Raw genomic sequence first — 24,660 nt, 5'->3', positions numbered from 1 at the left:
AGCTCAAGCCTGACACTTTTCACCCTACTTCTTCTGTTTACTTCCAAGAAGAGTTTCCTGTTTCAGGTGTAAAAGATAGGACTAGGGCAGAGGGACCCCGGGCAGGGTGGAATCACGTCTTATCCTTTCGCTCTGTGCCGATGACAATGGCCCTCCTTGTGAGAACTGGGATGCCTCCCAGCAGACCATTTATGTACGTGGTCTTTGCATGTTTTTTGTCACTTAGATTTCTGAAGCTCCTCACTGACGTGGGTCCCTTTTATCCCAGGCCCCATCTCGCCTCCCCTTACTGCTAGTCCTCCTTTCTCTGTAAGTGCCTCTTTCATCTCTTCAGGGTTAGCTTTCTCCCCCCAGGACACGTGGATTTTCCAAATTTTCTCGCTATTCCCAGGGTAGAACTCTTGCCCTTTTTACTTGTGTTTCCTTCTCAAATAATTTCTTGCCATTTCTTGAATTACGTTTTGAACGGTGAGTTGCTCATTCTGGTCGGATTTGTTTTCAACTACTTCAAATATCTGTGACAACAGGTTACGTTTTCGCTTTCCCCTTTTCTGCTTTTTTACTTGATAAAACTTTGCTGTTGTCTTTGGAGCTATAAACGGCTCCCCTTCAGCGGTGCTTGGTAGGGGTGCAGGCCTCATTGTATTGACTCTGGTCCTTGTTTATGTAACTTAGTTTTGAGCATAAGTACCCTCACTGATAGATCACTGAGCAGTGTTTCCACAGAGGATGTCTTCTCCTTTTGCACAGCTGCTTTAGTCAGTGGCTCTGCTCTCTGGGCTTTTCTTTATTATTATTAAACTCATGAAGCAGAGCCGTTACATTTAGCGCAAGTGCCCTCTGTTGTAGCTGAAGACATTCCCCTGTTCTGGATTCTTTGGAGGTCGCCTACCTCCCTTGTTCCAGAATCAACCTCGGGACAGAACACATTTTCTTGGTTGCTTCCTGATGGAGACTGGATTTAAGGGGTAGAATCAGAGGAGCTGTGGTTTGTGCAGGCTGAGAATCCAGAAGCGGGTTCTCTTTCTCCATCCACGTGAAGCTGGGTCAGGCAGGAGGAGGCTGTAAGCGGCCTGCCTCTCCCCTCCCAACCTCTGGAGCTGACGCTGGGCTGGATCACGGTGGACTGTGGGCCGGGAAGTACAGCTCTGGCTTTCCCTGAACCTTCCTCATCCTGCTGAAAGATTGGGTTTGGGGCCTGCTGATTAGGGACTGTGGTTTTGCTGGCGATTTTTCTTTTCCAGGAAAGACCTCCAAGCTAAGGAGAAAGTGTGAACACTAGCTTTGCTTGGATATGGTACTTTTCAGTGAAAATCACAGCATTTCATCTTCGTATTTGCACCCTTTGCTCCCTCAGCCCCAGAGCAGCCCCTGCCTAAATTTCAGGCGTTCCCCAGGACAGCTGAGCCCCTGGGCACCCAGTGTGGGAATCTGAGACACAGCCTGTGGGCTGCTTAGAAGACAGGGAAAAGGTATCCTGGGGCTTTGTAGCTTCAGAACTCTCTGCAGGGCTGCAGGAGTTTAAATTGAAAATCCAGTCCCTTACAGGACAATATGCATTTCAAGCAGAAAGGGGATTTCAGAGATCATCAAATCTAATGTCTGCTTCATAGATGTGGAAATAGAAACCCAGAGGGATTAAGTTGTTTGAGGTCATATGTTGGATGACCCCCAGAGCAGGACTTGAAACCTAGGTCTCCTAACTCCCAACCTAGTGTTTTTCTTGTGGAGGCATTCATATAGCATGTTTGTATTTTGGTTTTTTAAATTGTTATTTTTTATTGAAGCATAGTTGCTGTACAGTATTATATAAGTTATAGGTGTACATTATAGTTATTAACAGTTTTTAAAGGTTATACTCCACTTACAGTTACTTTAAAATATTGGCCTCTATTCCCGTGGTGTACATATATCCTTGTGGCTTATTTTATATCTGATAGTTTGTACTTCTTAGTCCCCTACCCCTGTATTGCCGCTCCGCCTGTCCTCTCCCCATTGGTAACCACTAGTTTGTTCTTTGTATCTGTGAGTCTGCTTTTTGGTTATATTCACTAGTTTGTTGTATTTTTTAGATTCCATATGTAAGTGATACCATGTAGTATTTGCCTCATACACTGATGTTTAGATTGGCCCCTCTGTTTGTTCATGGAATAATTCATTTGTCTGTAAACTTTTTTGGTGGACTATCCCCTGTATCCTATTGCTGTTCCAGACATCAGCTGTGACATCTTTGTGAGGTCACTTGTCATTAGCTGTATTTAGTGGTGTTTCTGGTTTTATAGGTAAATTGAAGCACTAGAACCATAGTCTTTCCCAATTAGAACTTTTTACAGTGGGAAAATGTAATTTAAAAAAGGTTTACATTTTAGTTCCAGTTCTGTTAGAAACTGCCCAATTTCAGATGCATTTCCAGGGGGCTTTCTTTCCCTGTTTACTGAGAAACATAAACTGTGCTGGGGGCACGATGGTCCTTTAGCTGTAGCTGTCAGGGTCTTTGCTGTCTACCCTCTGAATGACATGCTGTCTCTTGGGCTGCACGGAATGATCGAGGTGAGGTTGCCATTGGGCGACCTGCTGGTCTGAAGCTGTTCCCTCCCACTTGCCTACTTTGAAGGGCTGTCCCAGATCACAAGAGCATGTCAGCCATCTGCTGGTCTAATCTGCTTCTATTCTGAGCTTAGGAAAACAAACAGAAGGCAGAAGGCGTAGGACCTGCAATGGAAGGCAATATTTTGGGTGGTGTCATAGTTAGGGGGTTGGGTTTACTATGAGTTAAAAGGCGACATGCAGGGCTAGCTGATCACTCATCATCATGCAGTCTTGGCCTAAAGGCCTTTTCCTTTCCCGGTGCTGGATATGAAGGCATTTGCCTGTGGAGCATCTGGGACTTGGGTTTGCTGGGGTTGGCTTCTGGAATGTGGAGGTGCATGAGAAGCTAGCTGAAAGCCTAATGAATGGATTTCAGGAATTTCCAGGAATACATGTTCAATATGCCACTTTGGTTGAAAAATGAATAAATATAGCTTGTGGGAATGAATGAAGCTGTTAGCAGAGCGTTTCTCCGTTGGCAGAGAATTTGCAGCGTATTTGTGCTTGGAGCCTTTGGGAAATAAACGGAAACAAGGAGCACTTTTGTTAAGCACCCAGAACGTGATGGGATACTTTCTGCGTATCACACTAGCCTCTGCTTCACCACTCTGGATGCAGCACATAGATTGTTTCATTTCCAGTTCTTGTTTTTAACTCAACATAGTCCTTTGACTTGATTTTAGACCTCAGTTTCATGGCCAAAGCGTACATCCTGGAGGAATAGTTACCTTTTCTTTCCCTAAAACAAGGACAACAACAGTATACTGGCTGCATCTTGTATTTATAAAGCGACATTTCCACATCTGCCCTGTGCATTTCTGTTAGTCAAGTGGTTGTAAAGAAGGGAAAGATAAAAATGAAAGAAATGGGAGTAATTTAAGGAAAGAATAACTTCCTTTTTATTAGGTTGAACATGAAACCTGGTATCATATTTGTATAAATACTATGGAAAATATTTAACCTATTCATACAAGTTAAGTAACTAGCTGATAAGCTTTGTAGGGAAAGTCTGTTTAAATGCTCTCGTTAAACCACGCCAGGCAGTTTTTCAGATTCTCAAATACATAACCATTAGGAAGCTGAGGGACAGAAAGAATTTCTGGTGGACAAATACACTTGTTCATTGTAGAAATTGTTGCTACTTTATATATCAGAGAGTGCAAAGGAAGTCAAAAAGTCAAAATAACAAGGTTTAAATGGAAGCCTTAATGATACAATTTAGTCTTCAGTGAAGGCAAAGGTAAATTCCTTCAGCTGTTGGCTAGAGGGAATCGAAGGGCAGGATATTTTAGGTTGGTCTCTGTCTATAAATAATACGTGAAATGATTAGACAGCAAAGACTGAGGGGCCTGGGGAATGCAAAGAGAACTTCTGGGAGACTGGCCAAACTGTATTAGGATAAAATTTAGCAGTGTTACATTTGTAGATTTCATCTTTGAGTGGTGTGATCTTATAGTTTATTCCCCAACCAGGAAACTTTGAGAGTGGAAGTGGATAGTTTTAATAACTATGGCAGGACAGTGTGTGCAACCCAGGACCAGCATGGGACACCCAGCACATGTGGTTACCTTTCCTTTGAACTTTCCTTTATAGTGAACGATTTAAACACAGAGAATTAAATAGGCCATTATCTTTTTTTGGAGGGGCTAGGAGATCTTATGTACAATTTAAAGGGCTTCTACTGTTTCTGTTGTATCGAAGAAAAAATGTTTGTAAAACCATCAGACCATAAAATGTATAACTTAATGTTATATTATGTTATACGTATTATATTATAAAATGTTAAAACCTTACTTGCATTTACCAAGAAGTGAAAGACTGAATACAACCTCATCCCCCACAGACAACCATTACTGCCTTTTTATCTACCAGTGTGGATTTTTCTTTATTAGGTAATCTATCGTCTATCTACAACCTACCTGTCTGTCTATCTACCTTCCTATCTATATTTTAACATAAAAGGGATCCTGCTCTACAGGTTGTTTAATAGCCTGATTTTTAGTCACTTTAATATTGTTAACTTGTTAATATTATTAATAGTATGGCTATCTTTCCTTTCAATAAGTGTTATTCTTAGTAGCTATATAGTTTTTCATTAATTCAAAAAGTATTGGAATTTATTTAACCAGTCCCCTATTTATGTACATTTGTTTCCAATGTAGTATAAACAATACTATGTTAAATGTTTGGGGCATATATACATTTTTTATACTTATTTGATTATTTCCTTAGAATTTATTCCTAGAAGTGAAATTGCTGGATTAGAGAGCATACGCACACACACACAATATTATATATACCCATAATATAATACGTATATGTAAATATTATATATTATATTTATATGTATTTTTCCAAGCATTAGTAATTAATTTTCCATTTAGTATGATTTTATAAATTTACCCATCCACCCTAAGAGAGTAAGAATTCCTGTTTAATCATATCAGGGCTAACAGTGGATATTAATAATTAAAATTTTTTTGCCAATCTGAAAGATACAAAAGAGCATTTTGATTTAATACCCATTTCTGTGATTATTAGTGAAGTGAAACATCTTTGAAACTGTTTATTGGACATCAGCATTTCTTATGTCAATTGCTTATATCAGTCCTTTAGGCATGTCTGATTTTCACAGGCCTCAAAGAAAAGAATGCAAATCACAGCCCTTTAAGTCAGTTCTTCTCCGCATGTCCTGCTTATTAGCATCATCACCTGCTCAGAGTTGGCCTTCTCAACTTCTCCATCCACTTGGACACCCAGTTATGGTTTAACTTCTGAAATGTTTCTCAGATAGGTTCCTCTTCTCCATTTCTTCAATCACTGATCTAGTCCAGCATCCTTTCTTCCTTTACTTTTGTCGGCTCTGAACTGGTAACCAAAGGCCACGGATTCCAATGCATCCGGAGGCAGAGCCCTGAGGCCAGGGGTCACGTTTCCCGAGGTCCCATAAAAGTCATCATGATTGGACTGGCTGGGCTATTACTCATCTTTGTATCCCTGGTGCCTGACACATAGTAAGTACTTGACAAACAAAGGATGGAATTGCTTTTCTCATCTCTGGTTTTTCTCATCTTCTAGATTGTTATCAGCATTCTCTCTTCAAAACACAAACATGATTGCCATTCTCTCCTCTTAAGAATTGTTGCTTGTGCCCCATTTACTGTAGCTGGATTTCTCAATCACAGTACTGTTTACATTTGGCCCAGATAATTCTTTAATGTAGGGGGATGTCCTGTGCCCTGTAGGGTGTTTAGCAGCATCCTTGGCCTCTACCTACAGATGTCAGTGGTACTCCTCCCCCGCTTTGGTGTAACAACCAAAAATGGCTCCAGACATTGACAAATGTTCCCTGGGAGACGGGAGTGCTGTGCCAGATCACCCCTGGTTGAGAACCACAGGCCTGTGGGAAGAAGCCAGCGCTGAGCATGTGTGTCATTGTGCTCTACCTCCTTTCCAGCCTTATGTACTGCCTCTCCTGAGCTTCCTGGCACATGCCGATCCCTTAACCGCTGTGCAGCTTCTCATGTGCTGGATTGTCAGCCCTTCAGCGGTGAGCGAGCCCAACTGCCACAACAGACAGGGAAATGGCGTGTTGGATCAGATGTGACAGAAGTTTACTTTTGCTACAGCACTGTAGGGTTGAACACGGGGAAGCAGCCTTCCATCTTTCAGTCCTTCAGAACCTAGAGCTTCCAGGACAGCCCTGGGGATCATCTCCATCCTACCTGACAAAAGAAGAAAAGAACACTGGGGAGTCCATGAAAGAGATGCTTATGGCCAGGATTGAAAATGGTACACATGCCCTCCACTCCCAATCAGTTGGCTTGAACTCAGTCACATGGCCACCCTTAAGTGCAAGGGAGGCTGGGACATGTAGTCCAGCAGATCGTGGGTTTTCAGATCTGCCAACACTTTCTGCCACAATCAGCTTATCAGTTCAGCAAAACCTTGATGGCCCATCTCAACTCATAATTATGAATTATGATCTCCCCATGATCTGTTTTATACAGTTTGCTTATACTAGTGTACATTATAGTATGATTGGCATGGCATAAAAATCATTTTTTCTCATTAACAACTAGGATAGTTCCTGGTACATGGTGGGTATATATCTGTTGAAAAAAAGCAAATGGATGATATTGATTTATATAGTGTTTCATGGGAATGCCTCCACCACTCAATGAGGTTTTTTGTTTGTTTTCTGATCTCTGTTCCAGGAATCTGAAATACTACTACAGTTGTCTCACTAATAAAAAGGTGAGACAAGCTGATTTGCAATTTCTGGCAGAAAACTCAGCATCACTTGAGGCCTAGGAAAAGTGGAATGAAAGTCTGTCTTTCCTGCATGCCTCTTCTCCTGGTCTCCCCAGACCCCTTGTGCTGTCTACAGACCACTTTTCCACCAGCTCCCCCATACTGTCCCCAGCCCTCTTCCATCCATTTCCTGGGGCTCAGTGACTTAATCCTCCTACCAGAGATTTGCATTTAAAAGGGAGTGATTGTTAATCCTGAGGAATCATTGACTGATGAGTTAGTTATATTGGGAAAGAATTTGGGATCCTGATTCTGAAAGGCTACCTTTTTTTTTAATCTACATTTGTAATTTGGCATTTTCCTAGGAAACACAAGCAATAGTTAAAGGGAGAAAAATGCCTACCATGTATAATTCTAGAAAGGTTTTTTACAAATGGGAATTTTGTACCTTAGAAGTAAACAAATCTTCTTTTGAACACTGGCTGTGTGATTGCCAAGGTAAGCAGGAGTCAGGCCCTGTGTGCCTGTGATGCCTGCCGTTCTTACTAACTACAATGGGGTAGGAATGGAAGCATTTCTGCAGTGAATGTTCAGGGGATTTGAGCACCCATGTAAGGCTGTAACCAGGCCAGAATTTCCTTTCTGAGGCCAAGCAGAATCTGGTCCAAAAACATGAGCATAACAGGACTGTTTCTGGTCATTTTTCTCAAATCCACCAGAGGGTTCCCACCAGATTTTCTGACAAACTTAGCCTGTATACTGCATCTGCAAGACAAGGGAGCATTTATGTAAAATGTACCCCCCAACCCCAAGTTACTTTGACAGTTGCAACCCTCACTTTCTTCTCTGCTCGGATTGACATCTGAGAAGGGAGACCACAACTGCATACCATTTTATAGATCCGTGTGATTAAAACCGGTTCTCCTTATAGGTCACATCGTGTATGAGAGGCACGGTTTTTGTCAAGAGACCAGCTACCAGCAGAAAGGGTTTTGATGCTATTGCTAGTAAGAAATTAGTAACTAGATCCTAGGTCTGTTTTAAGCCAGCTTTATAATTATACTGCTTCTGCGGTAAACCAGAACTTTGAGCCAAGGGTAATTTAGAAATTCTAGATCTGTATTCTTCTTCCCTCTTTCTTTAATGTTCATCTTTGCTGTCTCTCCATCTTCTGCCTTCAAACATATAATTTTCCTCCATTCCTTCCTCACCCCTGGCTCCTTGTTTCTGTGACCCTCTATCACGAAAGGACAGATGCATTCTGTTCCCCCTCATCCTGGGAGATCACGGGCAACAGTCAAGGCTGTGTATGAACACATCTCATTCTGAAACGTTTGCCACTTTTTGAGGGTGTCACCAGCTCAGGCTCCTAGTTTGCCGCTGGGATTGGAGGTTAAACTGGGGCCTTATCCTGTGTGCCCATGAAGTAACCTGTCTTCAAAGACTAGGACTACGCTGGAGATGACTTTCTCCATCTCTTGAGCTCTTCCTGGTTCTGTAAACTTTTTGTACTCAGAGCTCTTTTGATATAGAAAGATTTATTAAATACTAAAAGTGAAAGCCAGGGCTTCCCTGGGGAAAATTTTGTATCTCACTTGTGTTTTCCATCGTATTCTTTCTCCCAATTTTCTCCCTAAACCCTCCTCTCTCTCTCTTTTTTTTTTGTGGTTGTTTTTCTACTCTTTTAAGCTTCATTTTGGGATGGTTAAAAAAAAAAACAGAACACCTCTCGTAAGTACACCCTGAAAGCCTAAGTTTTCACTTCAGCTGAAAATCATCCAAACCACATGCATCTCAGCTGAACGCTCCTCCAGCTGGCCTCGTTCTGCCAAAGACCCTTTTTCATACCTGACCGAATTTCAGAGTATGGCTAGAATTATTATCTTTAAGAGATCAGTGTCACCAAATTCCAGGTCGTTCTTTTGCATGGCCAGAGAGATTCCTTTATAACTAAACTTGATAGCGTTTTTTCCTCCAGAATTGCCTTCTTCCTTCTTTGTTTCTTCCTTTGCTCTTTCTCAGTCCACCTTTGCACTCCTCCCAGGTAGCCTGATCAGCACTTAGCCTGTCTTTCCATCTCCGTGTGTCTCTGTCTCGCTTGTCCTAATCCTCAGCCGCCCGTGGTACAGAGGGGCAGCCAAAGTTTCCTTCGGAGACAGCTGTTTCCCATTTCAGGAGGCTCAGCTCTGTGGCTCTGTTGATTGTCTTCCCACCTCTAGGTTCGGTCTGACTCGTAGCGAAAACATAGCTAACCATTTTTGCTAAGACCTCCAGGGCCAGCGCCTGCGCTGTCAGCTGCAGGCCCTCTGCGAGAGCATCCTGCCTTGCAGACGCCACCGAAGTCCCCACAAGCCACACACCGCCCCCCGACCCGGGGGGAAATGAAGGCAGTTTCCCTGAGGCCCGCTGGTGAGGAAACTGGTTGATGGAGTTATTTCTAAGTGGCTTTTCACATCTTCTCCTTGTTCTGGGGAAGGGAGTTAGATTGTCAGGGCCTGGCCCCTTGCCCGCAGACAAAGCCACACCCACAGGAATCCTGAGTGGAGAGGCTTGGAGGCTATTCCTTGGGAAAACCACAAGGCCCAGCTCAGCAGGGCTGCCCCTTGGTGCTGAATGCAACCAATTCTTGCCTGTTTTAAGTGAAAACGTCCTGGGATGGGGAAGTGTGTTTTGAGAGTGGAATGTTTCGTAGTTCCTTGTACTTGGGGGGCAGCATGGTGTGTTAGTAAATGAGAGTGCTCCTTAAAAGTCTGCTCCTTTCGGCTCCCAGGCTGTGTCTGCTCAGGGAGCCCAGTGATAAAGATCATTGATATTTTTTCTGTAAGCAACTGAATCAAAGGGAAGCTTCCTTATCTGCATTGTCTGGATGCCAAATTAGGTTGCATACTTACTAACTCTTTGATAGTCTCAGCTGCCAGAGAGCCTTTTGCATATATGCACATGTATATTTATATGCACACGCTTATATACACATATATACATATGCACACAATATATAGGGAAGTTATAGTCTTTCCCTTTTATATATATAAAAATGAAATCTTCTTGTATATGTCCATCTGCCTGCATATTTAACCTGGCTCCATCATATCTGTACAATGGTGGATGTGTCATGTAATGTCTCTACATCCAGTTTGTCCATCTGTGAAATAAAGTAGTTGAGGTTTTTGTTTTTAAGCTGGTGTCTTTGGTAGGGCAGTGCTTCCACTGTAATCCAGCACAGTTCTGGGCATGTGGTGGCGCTCAGGGCAAAATGACATGCTGGTGTGTAACAGGAAATATCCACTGCCTAACATTGTGTTGAGTCCTAACATTCCATTATTCTGATATTTTTAGGGAGTTCTGTCGGGTCCTGGCAGCGAGAGGAGGGAAATGATCATCAGATCCTCATGCATACATATGCTAAGAGTCGAGATAGAATACTGGGGATTGCAACTCAGCTGGCTTTACAAACAAGACCCGGTCAGATGAGCTTCCTCTTTTCCTGGAGACCTAGGTTGGCCTGCTAGGTTAAAGGCAGTGGACAGACTTCATCTGGCTTGACAGTGAGACTTTTGACTCAGTCTTGGGCAACATGCTTATCAATAAACCTCAGTGGCAGGCCCCTTCGCCTCAAACCCAGGTTGCTGTGTTCACTGACCCCTATGCACCATCAGCGTCTTCAGACACACGGCTGTTAGCTCACACATCTTCAGTGTCACTCTCAGCTTAAAAATCCAAGAGTGGCCTCTCAATTGCCTTTCTGATGATTTTCAGGGCCCTCAGCTTAGCATTCAGGCTTCACTGGGTTTTTGGTCATCTTTTCCTTCCAGCTTTATCTCTAGGACAGACCCATCTCTCCAGTGAAAAGTCTTCTAGTTGTTTCACTCCTCCCTATGACACTCCTGCTCCACCCTACATTAGTTCTGTGCTAGGGTTGCTGTGTGGCAAAGCTGGAACACTTCTCATGCAAAGCCAGTGTCTCCTCTGCCCCATCCTGACCTCCCCTTTGAAGCCCAGATCAGGACCTGCCCCCTCCATTGAGGTGTCCCTCGTGGGCTTGCAGCAAGGGAACCTGCCTTTCTTGGATTTGTCCACCTTGGATTTGTCAAGGCATTTGTAGTCTGCATGACACTGTTCGCCCTTGTCCTCCAAACCTGGTCCCTTCAGAGCCCTCCTGGAGGAGCCTGGCAGAACCCGGAGGGTGTTGGAGGGACCCAGGGTGGGGATAAGAGGCTGGAGCCCGAGATGGCTGGGAGGGCTTAGAAGAAGTAGAGCTGCTTCACTTGAAGGAGGAAAAACAGAAGCTAATTTCACAAAACTCTAAATAGGTGATTAAGTATCCAGTCTGCATGTCCACTAACAGTGAGGGTAGGAAGACAGACGTGGTGTGCGAGGGGAGGCCACGAAACTTCCTCAGCGGCAGTGTCTTTAAGGTTGGCTCTGATGGTGTTGGTCAGACAAGACACAGAAACTGGAAAATGTGACTCACTCTTGTGGTCCATTGTAGCCCAAAGACTTAAAGCTTTTTAAATGTCAGGCAGATATTTGACTTGATAAAGTGAAAATTAAAAAACAAAAACATACTAGTATTCAGAAGTCATTTTCATAATCCCATGAAAATTTTCCTACGTTTCTCTTAAGCTGGGCAATGGAAGCAGTCTTCAAATTTGCATAGTTAACAGATCTTGTGTGAGTGTATAGTTGTTTATGGAATTAGTTATAAAAATGGAGAAGTAGAAGGACTGGACAAAGTTAAGATCTTTTATTATTAGAAATCACATTTTTTGACTTGGGTTTTCTCTAACTTGACCATCAGGCAAATGACAGTCTTTGTAACCAGAGGGTAAGTTGGGCTGCGGGTGTCATTTCAAAGTGATTCCCCCTTCCTTTCCCTCTGCTTGTCTCTAGTCAAGGGTCATTGACCTAAATCTTCGTCTCTGGCAGGGGTCCTTCTAACCCATCGGACTGGATTCTTGGGTAAAGTTTTTCTCCATCTCAGTTACTTTGCTTCCTTTTATAGGGAGCTCTCCTCTGAGATCAAAGACAATCTATAGCAATTTATGAGAAACAAAGGAAGTGGGAGAGGATGCTAAGCTATTTTAAGTGGGGGTGGGGTCTGAAACGGTGAATCTGTCAGAATATCTGGCCTCTGCTGTGTCTGAGAGCTGGGATGAGGTGCAGCTTCTAGGTGTGCGGGGAGGGACATGCGAGCTTGCTCTGTGGAACTGGTCTTCACACCATCTGATCAGCGTCCCCAATGCTGACTGCATCCCCGGGTCACCTGAGCTCCTCTTGAATGAAGCAGATGACTGGGCCTTACTTAAATGATTTAACAGGTCCCCAGCAAGTCCAGTGCCTTACAGGTGTCCTGACAGCATGGACCCAAACAGCACAGCCAGCCATTGGCCCAGGTCCGTGATACTCAGTGGGTTTCTTTGTTCCTCTTCCCGCCAAATGCACTTACATTTTTCAAAGGGCTCCAAGACAAGAACCTGGTTAATCCTGACTCCAGTACATTCACTGGAGAAGAATAAAGGGGAAATTTACAAAAATGAGAAAGCTTCAGAATAAGACTACACTAATTATTTTGGAGACAGTTTTTCCTTCTTGTACAATTTTCAGAGGGATTTTGTAACACACTTGCACACACAGTCAGGGAGATGAGTAAACAGGAAAGAAAAGATTGACTTTTATTACTTGCTGGTTTAAACTTAAAATTTTTTTTCTTTATACTTTGAGTTCTCCTTTTTTCCCCTTAGAAGATATCAAGCTGTTTTCAGGAAGAATAGGTGTTTGGTTTGGGGGGACGATGAAAAGCATGGCATCACCATGCTGTTTTGATAGAGTGAGAGAAATATGCCAGTTTTAGGGCAGCTTCATTTGGTTCTGTGTACAGAGGAGCTGAATTGTGTCTTTTTTGAATTTGGCTTCACTTGGGGCTGCAGCTCTTCACGGGAAGGGTAACATTTATTCAGAGCTAATTTGTAAACTTCATTTTCAGTTTAAGGTCTGGAATCTGAACTGCTGTTCTGTCCTTACAGGCGGCAGCCCAGAGGCTCTGTGAGCATTTCAAAGAGGGTCAGATTTTCAGGATTCTGCCATTGGGCCCCAGTCTCCCCCAGCCCTTACTTGTCTGCTTGATTCTGGGTCAACCGTAGGCTATCAGTTTGGAAAGCAAATCCTTAACCTGGACTTTTTGTTGCTGATAAAGGCTCTGTGGATGGCAAAGCGGCAACTTACTTATTTAGAATTTGTAGTGGAATCTTTTTCTGCATGTACCTCATTGTCAGCAACCCCTGTTCTGCCCCCTTCCACTCCCCTGAGGTTTTGAAATGATACATAATATAAAATATACTATTTTAACCATTTTTGAATGTATAGTTCAGTGGCATTAAGTACATCCACGTTGTTGTGCAACCATCACTGCTCTCCAGCTCCAGAACTTTTTTTATCATCCTACACTGAAACTCTGTATCCATTAAATAATAGCTCTCCATTCCCTTGCTTAGCCCTGGAAACTACCATTCTACTTTGTCTGTATGATTTGACTGTTTTAGGCACCTCATATACATGGAATCATACAATATTTGTCCTTCTGCTTTATTTCACTTGGCACAGTACCTTTAACACCTGTCCATGTAGCATGTGTCATAATTTCATTCCTTTCTCAGACTGTATAATAATATTCTACTATATATAATACCACATTTTGCTTATCCAGTCATGTATAGATGAACATTATTTTCATCTTTTGTTTATTATGAATAATGCTGCCATGAAGATTGGTGTACAGATACTGTTCAAGTCTCTATTTCCAATCGTTTTGTTTACATATGAGAGGTGGAATTACTGAATCATATGGTAATCCTGTGTTTAATTTTTTGAGGATATAAATGATATTTTAAAATTTTATATTTCAAGTGTTTGTTGTTAGTCTTTAAAAGTAAAATGAATTTTGGGGTGTTGACTTTATACCCTGTGATACTGTTAAATTCACTCACTAGTCCTAACATTTTATAGATTCCTTTGGATTTTCTACACAGACAGTCATCATCTTTGAATAAAACAGTTTAACTTCATCTTTGATAATATTAATGCCTTTTATTCTTTTTGCCTTATTTCATTAGCTCAGACCTCCAGTGTCATATTGAATAGAAATGGTGAGAGTGGATATCCTTGTAAATTCTCAGCCTTGGGGGAAGGAATGTAATATTTCACTATTAAATGTTACCTTACCTGTAGAATTTTTTTAAAGCTACCTTTGTCTGATTGAGAGAATACCCTAATATTTCTAGTTTTCTAAGGAGTTTTAAAAATATCATGAATGGATATTAAATTCAGTAAATTGTTAGTGGTTTTTGATTATCTGAATATAATAATTGAATGTTATTTGTTCAACAAGTATTATCTACTAGCCAGTATACAGAAGTAAACAAAATGTACAAAATCACTACCCTCTTGGAGCTTATGTTAAAATACAGAGAGACAAAGTATAAACAACAAAAAAAATAGATATTATATATTATGCTAGAAGGTGGTAGTTGCTGTAAGGAAAACAGTTAAACAAGGAAAAGGGATGGGGTGTCATGGTTAGAGGGAGCAGTTGCAATTTTAAAATAGAATGGTCAGAGAAGGATGTACTGAGTGAGTAAGTATTTGAGCTGAAGGTGGTGAGTGAGGAAGTCCTGCAGATAGCCTGGAAAGGTCTGGATGATATCTGGGGAAAAGGGTGTTCTTGTCAAGGGGAACAGTAAATGCAGAGTGTAAAGGCAGAACTCCACTTTGTGTGTTTGGGGGCAGCAAGAAAGGTGGTATGGCTGGAGGGGAGCAAGTTGTGGGTGACAAAACAGTGATGGGAGTAACAGTAGCAGTAATGGAAATAACGCTAGTGGTAACAGAGCCCGATACCCATTGTCTAACAGCTGCCTTCTGCCAGTCACTGTCCCAAGTTCATGAAACAGTATACAGCAAGAGATGAGGTCAGAGAAGTAAGTGAGATACATGGGTCAAGCCACTCTTGTTGGCCAGAGTAAGAACTTGGGATTCTGAATGATGTGGAGCCACTTTTAGGTTTTGAGCAGATAAATGTTGATCTAACTTAAGCATTAGTAGAAGTGCTGAGGCTGCTGTGCTGAGTAGACGAGGGTTGAACCAGCAAGGCCAGTGAGGAAGCTGTTGTGATAATCTGCATGCACAGTCCCTTGTGGGTTGGAGGTGGTGAGCAGGTGTTGGAATCTGGATCTGGTTTAAGGAGAGAATGGGCAAGATTCTCTGTTGGATTGGAAGTGGGTGAAGGAGAAGGAACATACAAGAATGATTCTGAGGTTTTGGCTGAGGGGCTAGATGTGGAGTTTGAGGTGGAGTGGAGTAGGTTTATCTGAGTGGGGTGAGAACTAGATTTTGACACGGTAAATCTATTCTTTTGCTAAATTTTCAACTATGCTATGAGAAGGAACCATGGAAAGTTAGAAAAATAGGTTAAAAGTAATGGTGTTTAAATTCAGCACTTTTGAAAAGAAGTCTTTAGATGGATCGTTTCTTTAGGAACCCAGGTTTGACCTTAGGATATTGGCTGCAACTCCCCCCCCCCGTTTCCTATGGCAGCTGCTTACTATTCTAATATTAAGTTTATAACTTGCATATTCAGGGATCTGAATTTCACAAACAAGTATCCTTTAAAAGGGTTTGGAGATTGATACAAGACTGTCAATGTTTAATTTTTCCAACTCCTTTTTTACTAAAAGTTTTATTTGATCTCAACCTCATGTCATGAAAGGAAGGTTTTTTGTTTCCCCCCCCCCCACCAAAAACTAAAACACAACAATGGAAGGACAAAGTGTCATACGGCCATTTAACTTTTGTGACTTGTCTTCAACCATATACGTTCAAAAGTACACACTTTAAAGAGTGTGGGACAGTCTGTTGGCTGTTCTGTTTCCACTTACTGAGCATGTACTCTGGACTGATGAAGGCATGGAAGGTGTGGATCTTCCCTTCTCCTAGCAGGTCTGGGTGTACAGTGAATCTTCTGTTCCCCTGAGTCTGCAGTCCCATGTCCCTCAGCTATGTGTCATTCAGGTCTTTAAGAGGTTTGTTTTTAAAAACATCATGACATGTAAAGGAAGCCCAATTATTTCATCAGATACACTCAACCATAGGATTAGCAATCTATTCCATGCTGTAGGAAAATTAGGCTGTGATTGGCTTGGACTTCATTTTTGTACCCTCATAAGAAATTTTGAAGGATAATTTTGGCTGTATTCAATTTTTCCAATAAGGAATCACTTTACTCCATCTTAACATATTGTTCCACTGTGGTCTCAGAACAAAGGATAACCCTTTACATAGACTATTTTAGCCTATGGATAAATGCATTTTGTTGCCCTTATTTTTCTTATTTTGTTGTAGATGGGTCAAAATTTCATTACAGATATTCATCAATCCTCAGACCTGCAACTGAAAATCAGTAATTCAAGGAAGTGGATTAGTTTTCATGAATGAAAACACTTGGGATCTTGATGGAGAGAGTTATTTCCTAACCCAAAGTCACAGATAGTGGAAGTATCATCTCCAGCCTCCCTGGTGTTCTTCAGAAGTAGAATTGAAAGCTCTGATGTGTCAGGGCCGGGCCCAGAGCCAGGCACATAGTGGGGGAAAAACAAATGTTAATTCCTTTCTCCAGCTTTATCATCCTTTCCATCTTTATCCCACTTCTAAATGTCACAGTTGGGATTTGTAGCCCTGGCTAGATCAAGAGATCTCAGATGGTAGAGACAGCTGAGTCTTGAGACAAAGCTGAGGTCTTTTTGAGATATCAAAGTGGAGGACAGGCAAATTCAATTTCTGGAAGGTGAGTTGAGCCGGTGTCCTGAGGCATAAAGGCAAAAGGCAAGAAGAGTATAAGTGATGGGTGGTTGTTGATACTAGGGAAAAACTGGCTGTCAGGAAACTGTAGGCCCTGCCTGAAGGCTGTAGAGAACAAGCCATGGGTTGAACTGATAAACAAGCTGTGAGAAATGTCACATAGCTGGCTGGATAAGAGATGCCTACTTAATGTGTCCTCTATGGATTTCTGGAGAGCCAACAACAGGTAAGATCCTCAGAGGAGGACAACCTAAGACAGGCACAGCCGGCTGGACAGGAGATGGCCTGCTCAATGTGTCCAGCATGGACGGCTGGATAGGCAGTGACGGGTAAGATCCTCAGAGGAGGACGACCTAAGACAGGCACAGCCGGCTGGACAGGAGATGGCCTGCTCAGTGTGTCCAGCATGGACGGCTGGATAGCCAGTGACGGGTAAGATCCTCAGAGGAGGACGACCTAAGACAGGCACAGCCGGCTGGACAGGAGATGGCCTGCTCAATGTGTCCAGCATGGACGGCTGGATAGCCAGTGACGGGTAAGATCCTCAGAGGAGGACGACCTAAGACAGGCACAGCCGGCTGGACAGGAGATGGCCTGCTCAATGTGTCCAGCATGGACGGCTGGATAGCCAGTGACGGGTAAGATCCTCAGAGGAGGACGACCTAAGACAGGCACAGCCGGCTGGACAGGAGATGGCCTGCTCAGTGTGTCCAGCATGGACGGCTGGATAGCCAGTGACGGGTAAGATCCTCAGAGGAGGACGACCTAAGACAGGCACAGCCGGCTGGACAGGAGATGGCCTGCTCAGTGTGTCCAGCATGGACGGCTGGATAGCCAGTGACGGGTAAGATCCTCAGAGGAGGACGACCTAAGACAGGCACAGCCGGCTGGACAGGAGATGGCCTGCTCAATGTGTCCAGCATGGACGGCTGGATAGCCAGTGACGGGTAAGATCCTCAGAGGAGGACGACCTAAGACAGGCACAGCCGGCTGGACAGGAGATGGCCTGCTCAGTGTGTCCAGCATGGACGGCTGGATAGCCAGTGACGGGTAAGATCCTCAGAGGAGGACGACCTAAGACAGGCACAGCCGGCTGGACAGGAGATGGCCTGCTCAGTGTGTCCAGCATGGACGGCTGGATAGCCAGTGACGGGTGAGATCCTCAGAGGAGGACGACCTAAGACAGGCACAGCCGGCTGGACAGGAGATGGCCTGCTCAGTGTGTCCAGCATGGACGGCTGGATAGCCAGTGACGGGTGAGATCCTCAGAGGAGGACGACCTAAGACAGGCACAGCCGGCTGGACAGGAGATGGCCTGCTCAGTGTGTCCAGCATGGACGGCTGGATAGCCAGTGACGGGTAAGATCCTCAGAGGAGGACGACCTAAGACAGGCACAGCCGGCTGGACAGGAGATGGCCTGCTCAGTGTGTCCAGCATGGACGGCTGGATAGCCAGTGACGGGTAAGATCCTCAGAGGAGGACGACCTAAGACAGGCACAGCCGGCTGGACAGGAGATGGCCTGCTCAGTGTGTCCAGCATGGACGGCTGGATAGCCAGTGACGGGTAAGATCCTCAGAGGAGGACGACCTAAGACAGGCACAGCCGGCGGGACCGGAGATGGCCTGCTCAGTGTGTCCAGCATGGACGGCTGGATAGCCAGTGACGGGTAAGATCCTCAGAGGAGGACGACCTAAGACAGGCACAACTGGCTGGAGAAAAGGTGTTCTACTCAGTGTGTCCAGTATGGACTTGGAATTGGAGAGAGAAGGCATCACTCCGTCCTTGAGGCTGTATGAAGTGGCCTTATAAGCTAAGTGAATGAATGACAAGGGAGAGAGAAAAGAAGGTAGGAGGGAGGGGAAGGAGGAAGATGTGCTTAAATAACTCATGAGTCTGAAGTCTGAGGTGGCTTGAGTGTTCAAAGGGGGCAACATTAACTTGGGCATTTAGGACAACAAGACAGAAATCACACCACAGGGCAGAGGCTGGCTTGGTGGTTAGCGACGGGCAGCCAGACCTTTCTGTGTTGGTATTAAATGCTCCCTTAGGATGGGCGCCATCACCCACTGGACTCCCTGCCCTTAGGGACTCTGTTAATATAATGTGAAACATACTCAGCCTAGAATTCTTAGAATTTTTAATGAAAAAGTCACCTATGACCAGCATTAACATTTTGCTGCATTTTTCCCTAATCCTTTTTTAATGTCTATCTGTCTTTAGAACCACCCATCCATCCACTCACCCTTCCATCCATCCATCCATCGCAGATGGCAACAGAAAAAGTGTTTATATACGATGTAATCCCTAGTTTCCATAGCTGTTTTTTTCCCTTCCATGGTATAGTGCTTTTCAGAGTACTTGTGCAATATATAAAATTCTTAGCTATGAGCAGGATGAGTTTGTAATACCTTACAATGCAAATCACAACCAGGAAATAGATTAGTGGTAAAGTATTACTAGGAAAATGACATTTTATTTACACGAGCGCATGAATAAACTGTCCCCAGAGGGAGTGGGTTTCCAATGATGCAACTTTGTGATTTATGTCTTTGTACAGTCATGCTTTTACTACTAATTTTTTAAATTTAGCATTTAGCTCTTCTGTAGCTGTGATGATTTGCAGAACATAAAAGAAAACATGGCTCTTACCCTGCAGCATTTTATGTAACACCTGTAAAAGGAGGAGACACACGAGTTTACAAACATTGAACATACTTATATAGTTTCTGGCCAAAGGTGTTTTTACTTTATGAGGAATTTATTTTATTTTTCACCTTGTAGGCATGTACCCTTTTTCTAAGTGTATTGTCTTGGCTCTTCTGAGGGTTTTTTCTTTCTTAGATAAGACTCTCTTGGTTGCAAACTAGAAACTCAGCCTGAGCTGCTTTAAAAAAGGGGATTTCATTGGCGACATCTTGGGATATCACACAAGAATAATACCTTTGAAACTTGGCAAACTAAGGAGTCAGCTCCAGGTCAGGAATAACGAGAGCCAAGTATTGGGAACCCCTCAGGTGCTGTCCTCTTTGTCATCATCTGTTTGCTTCCATTTCTATGCTCAGGTCCTCTTCCTCCTCCTCCTCCTTTGTTTTACATCTGGATGGATTTTCTCTCTCTCTCTTTTTTTAATGTCCTACTTGATTCTCACTGAGATCGCCTTTCTCTTTGTGTCTGAATCTCTTGGTGTCACTAGTCTTTGCATTCCTGTTGCTTGTGAAATTTGTAGAATGGTCAGGTTTGTATTTTAAAAGCACAATCTTGAGAAGAAAAAAGCATTTTGGTTGCAAAATTTCAAATAGGTTGGAAGAAACCAGAACGAATGACTGTAGACGAGTTCGACTGTATCAGCAGTTGGGGTAAGAGGAAGAAGCAGCTTGGGCCAGGGTGGTAGTGTTGGAGATGGAGAGGGCAGAAGTAGGCACACAGGGACAGAACTCGGTTGGATATCGAGGGTGAGTGAGTATGTCTAAGGCGATGTCCAGGTTTCTGACTTGCATGACGGGTTGATGAGGGCGGTCATTCACCGAGGTTAGACCACCTCAGTCTGGGCGGTATGATTGTGATTTTGGTTGTTAGATATAATTCACCAGATATTCTGGGAGGATAGAAATTTCAAATACATTATAAACAAAATGGGGGGAAGCAATAATTTATTGAATTTGATGAGGGAAAACAAGAAAAAACCTAGAAGATAAAGAGATTTTGCATCTATGGATATAATTGTGATGACATGAAAACATCAAGAAAGTTGATATGGAGGGAAATTAATGAATTTTGTTCTGAGAGTGTTAAGTGTCAGATGACAACAAGGTACTCAAGCAATATTTAGTTGATATTTGGAGATTTAAGCCTGTCCATCAAGAAAGAATTTAGAGATAAGGATAAAGGTCAGGGTATTATAGACTCTCCAGTAGAGGAAATATAAACTAGAAGCAAAGGTGGGAACCAAATAATTAAGAAATAGAAAGAAAAATTATGAGCAGGAAAGAAAAAAATCTTTCTTTTTTCCCCCAGTTCTTTTTAACACTTAGTAAGGAGCTTATTGGGAGGCAGATATTTGCTGTAAGTGCTAATGAAACAAGGATAAAAAAGATATTGTCCTTTCCTTTAAGAGGTTTATGACACAGTAAATAAGACAAAATATAAGCATATTGTCATAGTTCAATGTGATAAGAGCTAAGACAGGCATGGACAAGGTTTTACAAGGGCTTCTATTGTGTACTTTTAATTACATTTTATAGCACAAACATCTGCTTCTGTTTTCTTCAGGGCATGAAACAATTCAGTCTCCTACTTTGCTGTGTTTTTTGTTTTTTTTTACAAGTCCTTCTTAGTCTTTAAGGTAAGCAGATGAGAGAGCCAATGTTAATTTTTTCCTTCCTATAATGATGAGGAGATAGCATTTATTAACTTGCTTTGAACTACAGCCTGTGCCTCAGTACCTTGCATAATCCTGCGGCTAGTCACATTAATCATATTAGTCAATAAATCACCAGATATTAAAATAACAGATCTCAAGACAGAACATTTCATGTTCTATTCAATGCTTTTATGTAAAACATAGTGATTACAGTGATAAAGTGAAATTTAAAATTAACTAGAATAACAGAGGCCATATTTTTAAAAAGGAGGAAGAAGGCCTTTTGTGCTCACTCTGATGTCATTATGTTAAAAAATAAGCCAATAGAACTAAGAGAGCCCAGTAGGAGAGGGCGGGAGGAAGAGGACATTGCACTATATAATCACACTTGCCCCTACGGGCACTGCTGGCACCAGGCAGAGCTGGCTGAGAAGACGGGGGAGAAGGAAGCGGGGCTGCAGGGCTCCACCCGACAAGGACTGCCCCTCTTCTGCAGTCAGGACAGTGCACAAGGGGGTCTGAAGTGGGACTGAAGGGCTGCACCCGCATTAAGAGCATCCCTAGACTGCTAGTCCTCCCCAAGGGGGCAGAAGACGGAAGGAGGGGTGGGAAGGTTTCTTTAAAGCTGAGCATTCATGAACTGTGTCCTCCATTCATGGCCCCACCCAGGGCATCCCCCCGAAATGGTGGGGGCAGGAAGGTGGCTTGAAGGGCTCCACCCCACAAGAGCTGCCCTCCACTGCGGTCAGGACAGTGCACGAGGGGATGCGAAGTGGGACTGGAGGCTTCTGCTACTATTAAGTGTGCCTTAGATTGTGGGATTTGCCCACAGCTGACTGCAGTGCAGGGAGGAACAGGAGAGCCAGCGGAGGGGCTCCACAAGGCCCAGGGGTAACAAAGGGGGCTGAAGGGCTCTGCTGCAGTCAGCTGTGCCCCTCCCCGCTGCCCCCGCCAGCGCTTACTGAATAGGGGCCGGAGCAAGGACAAGGGGTGCAAACGCTGTGCCTCCTTCACCTGTGCCCCTGGGCTCTGCCGCAGCCGCCTTCTCAGCAGAGTGGCTGTGTTCAGACCTAGGAAATCCATATTCCTTATTCAGTTTCACAAGGGAGACATTTGCATTGAGTTGGAAACTGCTGAGAATCTTCACAAAATGAGTGTTCACCCCGCATGTTCTCCACAGCCCGCTGGCTTTTATCTATTTACGTGGCAGGCCTGAGCCGTGGGTACAAGGCACCTTCCTTCCCAGGGGGCACGGACGCGGTGGCCCTGAAGGGCAGCGCCTGGCCATCCAGGCCCGTTCCCGTCCTGCCACAGGGTGCCCTTCGCATGTCACAGTTGAGAACATGGTGTTGATGTAGTGCAGAGAAATCCAACAGAGAGATTATTTGAGGGAACCTGTCTGCCCGGGGTGGCTCTGCTTACCAGCTTGTGCATGGCCCAAATTCTGCTCTCTCTAAAGGACACATAAGGACACAGTTTGGACATCACGTTGAAACCCAATAATTGAGATATGGGAAATTTAGGAATAAATTTTTTAATGGCAATACTGATATTAAAAAAAAAATGTGATTCACAGCGAATATGACTTTCGCAAGGGATGAACTGACCCAGATTGCTCATTCTTGTGTCTCCTGGCACAGGCAGATTTCTATGGATCTGTATTATAAAGGAGCAACTGCATGCATGTGTGGACTGTGAGCCCAGAAGCCGGATCCGCTTACAGCAGCAGCCAGGTGCCTGGCGGGGAGGCAGTGCAGGGCCGCAAAGACGCGCCTGCCGGGGCGGCAGCCGCTGAAGGCCCAGGATCCGGGCACCAGGTCTCCGCATTCGCTGAGGAGGACAAGGTCTGGCGTTAGAGCGGCCGGAGCTCGGCCCCGGCCCCGCCCCCGCCCCCACCCCGAGCGCCCCGCCCCTCACCCAGGCCCCCCCCTTGCACGTCCCCTCACCCCGCCCCCAGCCCACTGCTGGTCCCGCCCACTGCCCCCCCCCCCCGCTCCAGCCCGCTCAGCCCCGCGCCTACCTGTGCCTCTGGTCCTGCTCGCAGTGACGTGGGCGGGGCACACGCAGAGCTGCCCAGCACGCAGGTACCCCCCGGTCCTGCAGCGGCGCGGCCGCGGGGGCGCCCCTGTGGGGTCGCCTGGGCGTCGGCTCCGCGCAGTCCTCTCCGTTGGACATATCCGAGGAGGCCCGAGGGAGATCTCCTGGGGGAGGCAACAAAATCAGTTCCCTGCTAAGTGTGCTCGCTCAGGTAAACCCTGATTGTTAATTTAGGTGAGAAACAGACCAGAGAACTTAAGTGCTGCAGCCTCGGAACCTGGGAGGCGGCAGACATAACTCGGACCTCAGGGTGCTGGAATGCCAAGCGGCACACAGAACACACACCTGCACACACGCTCAGACGCTCTTGCACACGTGCACACAGGCTCCTGCACCCACACACACGTGACAGAACAGTCAGCAGGGCCAGGCCAGGTGGCAGAGTTAGCTCGGGGCCCTGCACGGGGCTGGTCCTCACTTATAGAACAACAGGCCCAGCTCTTCAGACCCCTACCCGGCTTCTTTGCAAAATGGCGGGATGAGGACCTCGGGGGCTAAAACTGGGGGACACGGTTCTAAGGCATCCACGTTCCTCAAAGTTCAAGGGGAAAAGCCATGGAGAAACATTTCTGCCCCAGTTTGGACCTGCTTCTTCAAACTCTAACTACTACAGGTGACTTTCAAGAGCCGCCCAGGAGTGAGGTTCCCGCAGGACCCCAGCACTGTGTCGGCTTCCTTTCCTTGCTACGGTCTCCCTTCCCAGGGTCTGTCTTCTCTTCACAGCGCTGCTCCCAGCTGACACCACATCACGGACCCAAGGGTAAAACTCAGTGTCATGCCACTTGGAACATATTCCACTTTAAAGGGCGAGCTTGACTTTGTCACACACATTCCTGGAGAACAACACGTGAACAAGACAGGTCACAGGCACTCACCCTCCCCCATAAGCACGCTCCCCGAGTCACAGCAAGTCCCTGGATGGCATGTGTTCAGACGCACAGTAAGTCAGAGCATCACAGCTGGAACTGGTGACTTGGAGGAGCCTGCCTACCTAAGGCACAAAATCACGCTTCCAAGCTGCGACCTCGTCCCGCCGGGCCGAGCTTCGGCACAACTGCCTTCCCGCACACAGCGCAGCCGCGCTCCTCACACACGGGGGTGCGGGGTGTACGCGGGTGGAGGCCGGAGGCCAGGCGGAGCTGCTCCCCGGACGCTGCCCTGCGCCCGAGGGGCCGCGCTGCAGACATGGAGGCGCCGCCCATTTCAAAGATGAGAAGTCCAAGGGAAGTTTTTTGTTAAAGCTATAAAAAGACTTTTGAGAATATAAGTGAAACAGTCAACTTTCTACTTAAAATATTTAGTACGTTTATATATGTACATATATTGGTTTACAAATAACATTTATGAAATTATATATTAACTTCAATACATTGCTGGTTTTTCTCTTTCACGGCTAGTCTGTGTCATTCAGACCCTTCCATTCCACGTGCAACTCTGTCCATGTCATCTTTTTCCAGAATGCGTCATTTTCACCTTGATCCAAGTTTCCTGACATTTCACTTTCTAAATTCA

At 44.7% G+C, this 24,660-nt stretch overlaps 2 pseudogenes; both read left to right on the top strand.

Annotated features, from left to right (window-relative positions):
* LOC102545120 (ubiquitin carboxyl-terminal hydrolase 3-like) overlaps window positions 1–24,514 on the top strand; it is a 138,639-nt pseudogene extending 114,125 nt beyond the window's left edge.
* Window positions 1–24,660, top strand: part of LOC140690892 (RNA-binding protein 3-like) — a 200,193-nt pseudogene that overhangs the window by 161,392 nt on the left and 14,141 nt on the right.

This window comes from Vicugna pacos, chromosome 32 (genome assembly GCF_048564905.1).
Source record: "Vicugna pacos chromosome 32, VicPac4, whole genome shotgun sequence".
NCBI classification, from domain to species: Eukaryota; Metazoa; Chordata; class Mammalia; order Artiodactyla; family Camelidae; genus Vicugna; species Vicugna pacos.
This window is presented reverse-complemented; position numbering and strand designations above follow the sequence as displayed.